Below are 11,040 nucleotides of genomic sequence, written 5' to 3'. Positions count from 1 at the left end.
AAGGGCTATAAAAAGAACTACCGGAGTGTATGTGCCGCTGAGAGGGGAATTTACTGTGATGATAAACAGGATTGGGAGGTCACTTAACTTTTCCTTGAAGTCTTGAAGAAATAGTCGAAGAATTAATAAGAGCAATCTGTGCACTGGAATGGCATGTACAAGGGCCCTGAGTCAACAAAGCAGTGGAAAGGAGGCCAACAGGGTCATAAAGCTGGAAAATAATTAGAAACAGAGGCTGGAGAACAGGCTAGGTTTATCATAGGAAATTTTAAAATAATGTATATTAGTTTCTAGGGCTGCTGTAACAAATTGCCGAACATTTTATGGCTCAGAACAGAAATTTACTCTTACAATTCTAGAGGGCAGGAGTCAAAAAGAAGGTGTCCACTGGGCCATATTACCCCCTGAAGGCACTAGAAGAGAATCCTTCCCTGTTTCTTCCACTCTCTGGTGGCGCTAGGCATTCCTTGGCTGTGGCTGCATGACTCACTTCCACCTTTATCTTCATATGGTCTCCTCTGTGTTTTCTCTTTTGTCTCTTATAAGGACACTGGTCATTGGATTTGGGCCCTACCTGGTTAGTCTAGAATTAATCTCATCTAGAAACCCTCAATTATACCTGCAAGACCTTTTGTTCCAGATAGGTTCACAGACCAGGGGTTATAACTCTTATTTTTTTCTTTTTGATGTCTCTATTAACCTATTATAGTGATTTTTCCAAGGAACAAAACTTGCCCTTGTGAGTGGTCAGAGGTAGCCTACAGACTGTTAAGTAGGTTAGAAGCACTATACACTGATTTTTTTTTCACTTTTCTTTATTTTTTTATTTTATTTTATTTTATTTTTGGTACCAGGGAGCAAACTCAGGACCTTGTGCTTGCAAGGCAGGCACAATACCACTGAGCTAAATCTCAGGCCCTTTTACTTTTCTTTTTTTACTAGGGAGTGAACCCAGAGCCTTTACACTGAACTATGTCCCCAGTCCTTAAAAAAAATTTTTTTTTTAATCTTTCAGACTGGGTCTCAAAAAAATGCTACATTGCCTAGGTTGGGCTCAAACTTGTAATCCTGCCTCAGCCTCCCAGCGTGCTGGGATTGTGGGTGTGTGGTGTGTGCTTCCATGTCTAGCACTGAATATTTCTTTTTACCTTTTGGTACTTTCAGATGTTTTTTCCCCTTGTAGATGAGATTGCATCCAAGGTCTTGCACTGAGTTACAACTCCAGTCCTTTTTATATTTTACTTTGAGGCAGGGTCTTGCTAAGTTACTGGACTGGGTGCAAGCTTTCCATCTTCCTGCCTTCATCTCCTGAGTAGCTGAGAGGCACAAGTATGCACCACCATGCCTGGCTCAGATTACTTTTGAAATGCCTTTTATAATTAGAAAAAAATCCAAAGCTCTTTACAGTTTGAACAACAACAACAACACCAAAAAAGCTTTTGTAGGAGGACATGAAAAGATAGTGCAGATGAGGAGTAGTTTTTTTTTTGTTCCTATTGATGGAAATATCTGAGGCTATCTTTCAACTGTGAAAGGAAGATCAATTAGAAACTTGAAATGTAGCTCAAATTGATTTGAAATAAGTTGTGGAACCATTATTGTTTATATTACAAAAAAAATGTCTGCCCTTTCTACTTCTAGAAACAATTTGAGATAGATAAGTTTAAGAAATGTAAGCTTCCTGGTTGGAAGGCCTGTGGCAGGAACATTTTCAGAAATGGACAATTAAAGAATTTGACACTAGGCTTGGCCAGTGTCTTAACCATTTGAAATAAAAAACTGATGAGCTGTACTTTATCTTTCCTTTGATGTTTTTATAGTCCTCTTGAAGAACTAGGGCACAAGTTTAGATGAAGACTAAACATCCTGCCTATCCTTGGGCTCAAAAATATATTCATGTCTACACTGAGTACATTTCAGTCTTAGAACCTCGGTACAATTTAGCAAAAGTATTACTTTATCGAATCATTTCTTTAAAGCACCAAATTATCCTCTATAGGCTCAGGAGAGATAATGTTCTTTCTTTATTCCCAGAGAATTCTCAAGGAATATACCTCTGGCAAATCTGACAATTGTCTAATAACTAAAGCTCCTTTTTTACAGCAGAGTTTAATGTACTGTTCTTTGTAGTAATTATTACATCATTTCCATTTAACACATTAAAAAGTTGCAGTATACTTGATGCTTTTTAATTTCCCCACTAAGATAGATAAATTTTAAAATATTTTAGATCAGTGTAATTTCTCATTTAAATACTATCATTACTTTATCTCACTTTTCAAAAATAAATAATTTTTAAATTTTTCACTGAAATCACAGTTCCTTATAATATTGCAAAAAAATTTTTGAGAATGTTTTCTACTTGTTAAAGCTTGTCTTAAAGGACAGCTATTTAAAATCAGCATTCTATGTTGTGTTTAAAATATAGGCACATATGAATTTATTCCTGATGTTTGTGTATTTACTCCTGACACTTATCTCCAAGGGAATTGCTGATAGCAAACAGTATCATCTATAATCTAAGTGCATATTCCCTTCCCTTTTAATGTCTATTGGCCACACCCTGAGTTTATAGTTCTTGTCACTCGAGAGCAAGTATGGCATGGGTGAGACAAAGCTTTCTCAGTTTCATCAGTAGGTTTTGGAGTAAGGAGTTTGAGAGTAGAAAATTACTGTTTCTGGATTGTTAACAAAGATCAAACTCCAAGGCTATCTCTATTTCTAGTTACCATGGATACCAAGAGATGCCAAGGCTGGTTGATAACACTGAGCAACACATATTTGTTATTCTAAACCAATCTGACAATGTACTGGACTGTATGACATAAGAAGCTTTTTAAATTTTCTTTCTTTGTTTTTTTTTTTAAACTGGAGATTGAATCAGGGACTTTGCACTGAGTTCATCCTCAACTCATGTTTTATTTTAAGACAGGGTTTCACTAAGTTGTCCAGGATGGGCTCCAATTTACAATCCTTCTGTCTCAGCCTCCCAGAATGCTGCAATTACAGGCATGTACCACCATACTTGGCTCTTCTTTCATTTCTTTCATTTCTTAAATGGATCAAAATGAGTCACATGAAGGACTAGTGTATTTTCATTGGGTTAATGAGCTAGTTTTGGTTTTGAGTGTCATAGTGGAGAACTAGAACTGACTGAAAATTAAATCATACTTAGAGTGGTATGAATGTCTTAAAATGTGTGTGATAAAAAGCACTTTGAATTAACAAAGTATCAGGATTACTGAAATCACTGGAGTGAACACCTTCTCACTCTGTGAAAGGACTCCCCAACAGATGGTGCTAGCTCTCCTCTAGTGAGAGCTGCCCTGGCCCACCCTTACTTAACACGTTTAAGATTGCTGTGGGGATTCATGTGAAATGTATTGTGAACATTTTTTTCTGTTGCCCCTTCATTTTGATTTATAAACACCATTCCACATAGTCTACTTTGACTTCTTATACTGTAGCAATAGGGAATTGTGTAAAAAGTCATTTGTATGAAAATAATGCAATTAGGAAGAATCAAGCTAATCTAACTCTTTCAGAAAAGTTAGTTTAAAGAAGGCCTGTCACTACACCTACATGTTCCCTATAATGGAATTAGGCCTTCAAAATGTCGGCAATGGGTGTTGCTTCTTCTTCTTTTTTTTTTTTTTTTTTTTATGAGCACCTACTTTGCTCCTGGTATGTTTTATTTTTTTTGGTACCAGGGATCGAACTTGGGTCCTTGCACTTGCGCAGCAGGCAGCGAAACCACTGAGCTAAATCCCTGACCCTTGGGTGTTGCTTCTTAATCTGTCAAATGTTTGGTGTTCAGTTAATGTATGTTAAGCAGAGTCTTAGGAACTGGGCATGAAAATAGAAGTGACGCTCTCTAATTCTCAAACACCTAGCTCCATATTTCTCAGACTTAAATCTTTTTCATACATCTGTTGAGAATTTTTCAATGATACACGTCTTTAACTAAAATGTTTATTTTAAATTAGCTGACTTTTATTTTCATTTATTTATTTTTGTGATACTGAGGATTGAACCCAGGGCCTTTGCACTGAGCTATGTCCTCCGCCCTTAAAAATAAATTTTTTTTAAAACAGTTTCTCTAAGTTGCCCAAGTTGGGCTCAAACTTGTGATCCCCCTGTCTCGGCCTCCCAGAATACTGGGATTATTTTTAAAGCAAATTCTGCCACCAATATTCATTTAAAATGTTTTATAGGCAGAATGTAATCATTAGAAAATATCATGTAAGGTGTTTATTTTGAGCCACAAAGTTTCCAAGCGCGAGCCCTCTCTTATAAAAGGGAAATTAACCACCCAATAGAGAGATGTTGAAGATGTGCCAGTACAAAACTAAAACTTTCTCCCTAATGTAAAGTATTAAAAGAGAATAACCCTTATACCATGCAATTCCATAGTTAGCGATATATCAGTGTAAGTACCCCCAATGGTAAGTGCTTTACATTTTGGGAGCCAGCCTAGCCACCCATGTAAATAAATCATCATAATACAGTTTCATTAGTGCTACATAAAGGTATTTCAGAGTACTGTACATAATAGAAACAGATTAGTTCTTTATGGAGGAGCATATCTGGGAGTTATTTTAGATGAAATCAGTGTTTAAGCTCTTTATTGGAGGATAAATAAATTTCAGGAATAGAAAAAAAAGAGCCTTTAGACAAAATGAACTAGATGAGCAAAGACACAGTTGTGAGAGCAGCATGTTGCTGCTGTACTAGGGGGACGGAATGGTGAATGGAGATCCAGAGGCACGTTCTGAGAGCCTGTGCATGTATGTCATGCCAAGGTGATTTGGTTTTATTCTTTTGGGAATGGGACTCCATCAGACATCAGGAGTAGTTTTTTCTTTGTTTGAGAAGTATAGGAAGGTTTTATTACCCAGAATTTAAAACGTGCACACTCAAAGAGAATGGAGAGTGGCCCTGAAGAGAGAAGCACATTATGGTCTAACCCTGGGAATAGATATGTGTTTTGAGGGGAGGAAATAGGTGGGGTTGGTGAATCTATAGAAAGCACAGCCTAAAAAAAAAAGAAAGAAAGCACAGCCTCAGTTTACAGGTGAAAAGGGATAGCCCATGTACATACAGGTGAATGGCCCATTTTACAGAAGGAAGGCACAAGCCTCATCTTGTGTTTTTTTGTTGTGCTTTTTTTGTTTTTGTTTTTGGGTTTTTTTTGGTTTTTGTTTTCACTGAAAATTTTGCATTTATTTTTCTTAAAACCAAATGCTGGGATAGCATATTTAAAGACTAACCAACAGCTCAGACATTCTTTGGGTTTAATGCATAATTACAGTAGTCACATGCACATCCTAAAACTGAAAAGTAAAAAGTTTTTCCTAAAATCATGTGTCAGTAAAACTTGCCTGGAACTGGTTATACAATATACACGACATGTATACTACTTTGTAGCACAAAATTTCTCAGAACACACATGAAAAATAGAATAATTTTTATTTATAAAAAGTACTATTTTATGAACAAAACAACTGAAACTCAGAAAAAAGTGATCAGAATATTATAGGACAACTAATGCCCTGTTTCTCAAAATCCTTTACAAAAGGAGGTAGATTCATAAATTAACAGTTCAAGGTCTGGTATTTTAATGTTACTTTTTTTCTTTTTCTTTCATGTGCTTCCAGTTTAAGCTTAACTTCTTCAGCTGTAAGGGCTCCAAGTTTCTTATTCTTTGCTTTCTTAATCTTTTCCTTGATGGTAGCCACATCAATTTTAGTTTCAGTAGAAGCTTCCTTAGGTTTTGCAACTGGCTTTTCTTTAGGTGGAATAAACATTTTTATTTCTTTCCTCTTGTCTCTTACTGAGAGCTTCTGCTTGTTTAGCCTTTATTGCTTCCATTTTCCGTCGCTTTTTCTGATTTGCCTTCAAAAAGTATTCACCATTAGCCAATTCTTTGTCAACCTGACTTTCTGGTTGTGGTGGTGAGAATGGTGTATATTCTTTCTTAACAGTTTTCTTCTTTGGTTCTTTGCGTTTATTCACATTTTTGTGCTTGAACTGTGGCAACAATCTTTCCCAACTTTGTGATCGTAATTCAGAATCTTTTGCCAACTCTTGTTTTATCATTAAGGTTTTGATATTATAAATTGGATGAATATTCTTCATGGTATCTAGAACTACTTTTCGAACCTCTTTTAAACTACTAAAAGATCCAATGGCTGAAACTGTGTTTCCCTGAACCATAATGTAACAGTTTGTTAAGAGTTCCAATGCCTTCAGAGTAGATCCTTTGGGACGAATAAGTCGTTGTCTTCTTTTTACAAATCTTTATTTCTTACTAGAGAACCTATTTTAATAATGTCACACGCAACATCATCCTGAAGAATTCGTACTGCCTGTTCAAATGAAACACTTCTTGCCAACAGTTTTATTAGATCTCTGGCCCTGATGATGTTGTATGGATCAAAAGTCTTCTTTGTAGTACAAGCAGTCATGCTGCCCTCAATCGGGTCCAGGGTTGCATTAATGCGCTCGATTCTCTGGCTTCAGTTTCTGGCTGCAAAATTCATTTTTCTCAGGTGCTGCAGACATCCCGTTCTTCGAGGAGGATGCCATTTTCCTGTTTTTTGGGGTTTTTGTACAGAGTTCAGCTGAGCCTTGAGCTCACTGTGTAGCCCAGGCTGGCCTGGGATTTGTGGCAATCCTCCTATACCACCACGCCAGGCTTATTATATTTTTTAAGATTGTTAATCTAAGATATTTTGCCTAAAAACACCAATAGGAGTTTTTAAAGCAGATAATTCAGAATACCAAATCTGGAACGGAGATGTAGCTTGGTGGTAAAGCACTTACATAGTATATGTGAAGCCCCAGGTTCAATCCCCACCACTGAAAAAGAAAAAAATCAGATCTATGATTTTTAATGATGATTCTGACAGAAGTAGCTGGAGGATAAATTGGAGATTAAAAGGCTCTTGCAAATGGGGTATGGTGGTGCACACCTGTAATCCCAGCACTCTCGGAGGTTAAACTAGGAGGATCAGGATCACAAGTTCAAGCCTAGCCTGGGAAGTTTGGCAATTTAGTGAGAACCTGTTTCAAACAAAATAAAACAAAAAAAATTAAAAAGGACCAGGGATGTAGCTCAATGAAAAGGACGTGGGTTCAATCCCCAACACAGAAAAATAAGTCTCTTGCATATGATATACTTTGTCTCTAAAAAAAATATTTCTTAGTTTTGTCCACTGAAAAGGCTTAAACATGATGACCACCCCAATAGCATTCAGCACACCAAGAATCTAGGTCATAGTCTCCAAATATCATTTCCTCATAAAGAAATCATGACTGTTTGGAAGAGTGCATGATTCCAGATCTGGTGCCAAAATGTACAGGATGAGCCTAGACATGCTTGTCATAAAAGGCTTCTGGAGTCATGTCTAAAGGACTCTCTAAACTTGGTGAAAGATGGGACAGTTTGAGTATCAAGAATAATAACTGCAATGAATTAAAACATCAAATATTTTCAAGTGTACCAGTTCATAATTGTACTAAAAAATAAACTTAATAGATCCTAACTTTCCTGAGCAAACTTTTAACTCAGGGTAATCTAAGTGATTGATGAGCAAAGTTTGTTGTTTTTCTAAAACTGTTTCAACCAATAAAATAAAAAGAAATGACAGAGAATGTTGTAGCTTTGCGATCCCTAATGAAACAATGGCAATGGCCAAAAATGAATGCTAAATTCATATAAAGTGGCAAGGCATTGTATCTTCTCCTGGACATTCATGTCAGTACCTATGAAATACTGTTACAAAAATATTGAGTCCGGAAAAGATGAAGAAGTTGTAGTTTTTTTACACAATGGAGTACTACTCTGCCACAAAGAAGGATGAGCTTGAGACATTTATAGCTAAATGGATGCACCTTGAGACCATACTCTTAAGTGAAATAAGTCAGACACACATGTTTAAATACTACATTGTATCTCTAGTGTGAGAAACCAAAAGTTGAGATAAGGACTAAAATATATAATAGATATTGGGAAATGGGAAGAAAATGTTCAAATGGGAAGGAGAAAAAGGGAAGGGGGATAAAGAAAGGAAGGAATAGATAAGAAAAAAAGGTGAAAATAGAAGGAAAAAAATAGAAACAAAGCTTTTGTACATAAGGGGTAAGGGGGGCTTCCAGGGAGGAGGGAATGGGTAAAAAAGAGGTGGGAGGCATCATGTACAGGTTCAAATTCCCTATGATTAGTGTTATCATACATATGCCTAAAATGTACCAATAAATGCCTTGCTATTAAAAAAATACTGAGTCCACCCTGTAGCTCAGCACTGGCTAATAGAACCTTCTGTGATCATGGAAATGTTCTATATCTGCACTGTACAATGCTCCAGTCCCTAACCACATGGAGATATTTAAAATTTTAAAGTAAAATTTTAAATTCTGTTAGTCAAAAAAAAAAGTGTTCAATATCTACATATGGCTCATGACCGCTCAGGCTCTACCAGTTTTCAAGAAATATAGGGGATAAAAGAACACATTAAGAACACCACAGGGAAGCAATCAACAATATCTACAATATGAGAAACTGTGAGACAACTATCAGTTTCTTCAACAAATAAATTACAAGAAATAAAGGAAGGAAGCTGATGTGGATGAGGATGAATGCTGGAGGATGAGGTGGCCTGTCATTTTCTGATCTAGGACCCCCTTGAAACTCATAGAGAGGCTTTTCCTGAAGAGCCAGGGAACCACTGCAATGAGGGATCAGAACAAGGGAGAGAAAGAGTAGGCAGCAGTGAGGTGAGGGAAAATAGGAAGTAGGAGGAGGAGGGCTCATGTTAAATACAATATATTTGAAAAAAAAAATACAATATATTTGTACAGTGACATTCTATCAGAATAAGAAGAAAAAAAGAGTTGACCAACCTGGATGAATCCCACACGTATTGTGTTAAGAAAAAGAAGCTAGATATGAAAGGATACCGTCTGTATAATTGCATTTATAAGAAGTTCAGGAAGTGTCCAAATTAAGGGGAAATAGGGATTGACTAGTAGGGGGAATGAAGGGACTTTCTGTGGATTGTACTGTTGGCTACATAGATGAACATATTTTTTCAAGTCATTGAATTATATATTTAGTATGTTATTTCACAGTATGTATATTTTATCTTAATTAAAATGTTTCATAATTTCTTTTTCAAAATCAAGAATTGATATAGAAAAGGAGTCTCTGAAGAGTAATGGTAATATATTTTCTAAAATGGAACTAACCTGGCATTCAACCAGCTCCACTGTGTAGGTTGCCAATGTGAGATGGTTACAGGCATAAATGAAGGTGTCACAGAAGCTATGGATTGGGGAAGGTGAGGTCACTCAGCAGAACTCTGGTGGTCTCCAAGTACTGTGGAATGGCTTCCAACCACTCAAGCTACAACCTAAGGTCCACTCAAGCTGGACCTTAGAAAGCTACAAGAGATGATGGTGACATCGTAGCTGGATGATGTGAGTCCTGGACCTGCCCTTCACTACTTTTCCTCCACACCACAGATTCAGTGGTGTGCGTACCTTTTGGCAGGTCTTGTATTTGTTCAGACTTGTCCACTTGGCTAGAAGTTGAATTTATGTGATGTGAGAAGGGCCACTTTCACAAAGTGGCTCTCCTAATTCTGCAGTAATGTCAACCCTTTGACAAGCTTGGCTCCATTTGGAAGGAAAATGCAGAGACTCAGTTATCTTTGGAAGATATCAGCCCAGAGGAAGTCATCAGAAATACAGAGCCTAGCAGACACCAATGGAAAGCTGATGAAATCCTGAAGGAGGAAATACTTTTCCTAAAGAGCTGAATGGTGAGAGCTGGGCATGGTGGTAGATGCCTATAATCCTAATCCCAGCATATGGGAGGCCGAGGCAAGAAGATTGCTGCAAGTTCAAGGCCAGCATGTGCTACATAGTGAGCTGAAGTCCAGCCTGAACTACAAAGAGGAGCCCTGTCTCAAAGAAAACAAAAAAAAAGAAAGAAAGCAATAAGAAGTGAATGACATACTCAGCATACATGAGGAGAGACATGGTTGAAGTCACAAGGATGACGCCGTCAGTGATGTAGGAGTCACCACATGACAGGATGCTTTTCCAAACCATGGCTCCCTTATTGTCCCTCCATAGGGTTGAGCCATTCTCATCCCTCCACTGAGGCCTCCTGGGCTTCCAGGCCACATTTACCCACCTTCTGTCCAATAGGAGGCTCATGTTTGCCCTGGGTCCAAGGTGACAGTTCTTCTTTTTCCTTACCATCCTCTGTAGGGAAGTGCTTATAGAGTTTTTCCTTCCTCATTACAGAGGGCCAGAAAACAAATGAGTTCTCCCTAGAACAGAAAAGAGTTCTTTCAAATTAAGTCAGGCTTCAGACAAACCAGCTATTAAAATGGGCATCAAGAAGCTAGAGACTTTTTCTATTCAAAAGAAATTTTAATCTTGTCCTTTAGCTTTTTTTCCCTCTCTTTTCTAGTACTGGGGATTAAACCAAGGGCCTTTCCATTAAGCTACATCTCCAGCCTTTTTAAATTTTTATGTTTTGAGAGAGGTTCTCACTAAGTTGCCTAGGGTGGGATTTTACTTGTGATCTTCCTGCCTTAGCCTCCCAGAGTTCTGGGATTACAAGGTATGTATGGATCGAGGGATGATATAAGGACCTCCAAATGATATAAGGAAATATTATAACTTCCAACCTGCTAGATGTCTGATATGCTCAGTTCATGTTCTCTGAAATTGAAGAACGAATTCTAGAAACAACAGAGGTTAGGAGTAGGAAATTGTTATAAATGGCGTGTGTGAGGCCACTCCGAGACAGGCTTTGTGAGAAAAAAGTTTTATTCCTGTCCAGGTATGAATAGAGACTGAAATTGGGGACAGATTTCAGCAGCTAGCTGGAAGAGCTAAATTTATGTCATCTGTTTGTGGATGGGCTGACAGAGAGAGAGAGAGAGAGAATCAGCTGCTAGCTGTTAGAGAAATTGTTTATATAGGGCTTGAAAAGGGCCTGTGATCATAAGGTATGTTTATGAC

The 11,040-nt window shown here is 37.5% G+C and overlaps 1 pseudogene; it reads right to left on the bottom strand.

Annotated features, from left to right (window-relative positions):
- Nucleotides 1–5,485: 5,485 nt before the first annotated feature.
- On the bottom strand, nt 5,486–10,116 carry LOC101702136 (KRR1 small subunit processome component homolog pseudogene; annotated as a pseudogene).
- Between the last annotated feature and the right edge of the window lie 924 nt (nt 10,117–11,040).

The sequence above is a fragment of the Heterocephalus glaber genome, unplaced genomic scaffold (genome assembly GCF_053883595.1).
Source record: "Heterocephalus glaber isolate CG9 unplaced genomic scaffold, H.glaber_assembly_v1.0 deba00001523, whole genome shotgun sequence".
NCBI classification, from domain to species: domain Eukaryota; kingdom Metazoa; phylum Chordata; class Mammalia; order Rodentia; family Bathyergidae; genus Heterocephalus; species Heterocephalus glaber.
The sequence above is the reverse complement of the archived record's forward strand: the minus strand, read 5'-3'. Positions and strand labels throughout refer to the sequence as shown.